Here is a 3,069-nt window from a genome sequence, read left to right on the forward strand (position 1 = left end):
CTCCTGCGAGGAACGTTTCCTATGTGGCAACTTATCCGGGAGTGCTTGCTTTCGTCCAGACAAAGAGCTAGACCGCAGGTGGAAAGAGGCGCAGAGACGCTTGGAGAGATGTATGAGAGAGAATCGAGTAAACAGGAAGAGGAGGAATTAAGTGGTAGCGATTTAGAAAGCCTGTGCTGGGGGTGGAATTGCAAGATAGGGGCCACCGCCCCGTAGTTCAGCCCTCTGTGCCTCAGTGGAAGGAGCCAACAGCCGGCCTCCTCCGATCTGTCCCCAAGTTAGCTAAAAGAAGCGTTAAGACCTTTCCAACTTGGGCCCGGCACTATGGCTCCTGCAAAGAAGGGTGGTGAGAAGAAGAAGGGCCGTTCTGCCATCAACGAGGTGGTGACCCGAGAATACACCATCAACATTCACAAGCGCATCCATGGAGCGGGCTTTAAGAAGCGTGCTCCTCGTGCACTTAAAGAAATCCGCAAGTTTGCCATGAAGGAGATGGAACTCCCGATGTGCGCATCGACACCAGGCTCAACAAAGCCGTCTGGGCCAAAGGAATAAGGAATGTTCCCGATCGGATCCGAGTACGGTTATCCAGAAAGCGCAATGAGGATGAAGACTCTCCAAACAAGCTCTACACCCTGGTAACCTACGTCCCCGTTACCACCTTCAAAACTCTACAGACCGTCAATGTGGACGAGAACTAACCAGTGAGTGCCAAATAAAACTATAAAATTGAAGAAAAAAAAGAGAAGTGTTAGAAATGGGGGGTGCGTGGGGCTTTCCAGTGTTTGAGGCCTACCTCGGGGGACGGCTAACAGCCCCACAATCTGTCAGGTGTATGTTGGTGCAGCCATTAAGCCCCTTAGAGAACGCTATCCTGACGTAATGGTAATACACTATATGGATGATGTGTTATTAGCACACTCTCATTTAAATTTACTTTTGCAACTTTTTGGCTTGATGTTGGATATGTTAACGAGTCATGGACTTCCTATAGCTGAGGAAAAGTACAATCAGGTTCTTCCACTCTTTATTTGGGATATCAAATTATGGATACATGTATGAAGCCACAAAAAATTCAAATTGCTACGTTCTGCAGGAGATAGACGTTTTAGTCCTTCTAGAAGTCATAAACCTTTAGTATTGTGGAAAGATAGTTTTTCTGGAAACTGGAAAGGACCAGACCCTGTCCTCATGTGGGGGCGAGGGAGTGTTTATGTTTTTCCACAGGATGCTCACAGTCCCATTTGGGTGCTGAAGAGACTGATACGTCAGACAGTGGAGGCTCCTCAGAAGCACGTCGGTCAAGATGAAGGCTCTTCTACTTAGCACGAGTACGGTTCCCGGAATGAATCCACATGCCAATGATACACAACCCTGTCAACGTCGCTGAGGACCACGCTGCTGGGAACCTGAACAATCTTGGCCACCCTCCTGGACTGGATGTCAAGGATCCTCAAGAGCTAATTTTGTGGCTTGTGGGGAGCCGGAGCGGCCGAGATGGTGCCTGTCCCCTGCCTCGCTCTTTGTCTCCTTATTTGGTATGTGAGTGCGGAGCCTTTGCTCGTTCCACTGAGTCTGCGCGTATGATGCTATAGGCCTGACCAATCCAGAGTTCTAAAATGACCCTGGCAACAGAGCAGCCAATGGTAGAAAGCCCCGTGTTCCTTGGTTGTAGTTCCCCTCCCAGAGCCCCTCTGCTTCAGCTCTCCCTTCAACCAAGTTGCTCTTCAATAAAGCGTGATACAAGAAGGATCCTCGGGTGGTGTCCGTTCTTCCCTGCTGGTCAGGGGTGCCGGGCGCTGCAGTGGCTCAGTCATCTTTTATCAAAATCCAACTGAGGACTGGAATTGTTATGCTTAATCAGCAAGTTGATTTATTGCAAGCACAATTGAGTATTCTGGAGCAGATGATGAACACCTCTTGTGTAGCTGCCTATTCCGGATTTTGAACTTGGACATAACATGGAATGATCAGGTTGATAACTTGACGGCCTCTCTATGAACACAAATAATTGGACACATGTTAATATTCCAACCTTGGGTGGTTGGCCATGTTTATTTGAGACTGTTTTGGAATTTGGTCAAAGGTGGGCAGGATTGATTGGCTTGGGTTTGTTTTATGTGTTATAATTGTAATATGGCTCTATTGCTTGTGTAAAAAATAATGCAAAGTCAACGTAGACAGCGAATGCTGATACGACAGGTGTTTGCTGCCATGGAAACAAGTGCCTCCCCTCAGGTCTGGCTTGCTTAAATGGACGGCTGGTAGTCAGAGATGGGTAAGTCCCAGTTGTTAGCCTATCAACCTAAGACAGGAGCCAAGTAAAAAGGACTTGGTGATCCCATGACGGGTAAGAAGACTAACGAGCTTGGAGACACCTAAGACAGGCACAGTCGATCTGACATGATGGTAGCCCCACATATCCTAGGTCTTCTCCTTTTTTCCTTTTTTTCTTTTCTAAAGTAAAAAAGGAGGAGATGTGGTAGACCATTGCTTTCAGCCTCCTGAGGAAGTAAGATTATAAGATGGCACCTGGCAGCTCGCTAATGAGTCAGTACGTGCTACCAGGAAGTTTCTCTGCATTTGTTGATTTGTTTCTTCCATGCTCGTGGATAGAGTAGATCACTAGATTTCTTCCAGGTTTGTTTGCTGCTTTGCAGAGGACCTTTACTGTGATTGGCTGCTTAAGGTTATAAATAGTGTGGGGTTTCCGGGGAACGGAAAGAAGGGAGAAAAGATGGAGAAGGGAGAAGAGAGAAGGAGAAAGGAGAGAGGCAGAGAAGAGAGGAAAGAGAAATAAATGACCTCTGCTTGCAGCGATTTGAGTCTGTGATCATTCCCAGTCTGCCTCCGAAGTGACATGTCGTTGCAGTGGGCAGCGACAGTGGGGTTTCTGCTCAGGTTGTATCTGCAGACTTAGTGTTCACCCAGAAACAAGCTCCCAAAGGCGCAACACTTGCTCCCAGCACTACTCTCCCCAGGACAAAAATCTAGGGCTAGTCTGTCAACCATCTGACCAGTACTCCTCAAAGCTGTTCTACTCTACAAAAATAGGGAAACTCCAAGAAC

At 47.5% G+C, this 3,069-nt stretch overlaps 1 pseudogene; it reads left to right on the forward strand.

Moving 5' to 3' along the window:
* Positions 1–303: 303 nt before the first annotated feature.
* LOC150053699 (large ribosomal subunit protein eL31 pseudogene) lies at positions 304–723 on the forward strand (annotated as a pseudogene).
* The last annotated feature ends 2,346 nt before the right edge of the window (positions 724–3,069 follow it).

Source organism: Megascapheus bottae, chromosome 15, assembly GCF_031878675.1.
Source record: "Megascapheus bottae isolate mThoBot1 chromosome 15, mThoBot2.hap1, whole genome shotgun sequence".
Classification (NCBI taxonomy): domain Eukaryota; kingdom Metazoa; phylum Chordata; class Mammalia; order Rodentia; family Geomyidae; genus Megascapheus; species Megascapheus bottae.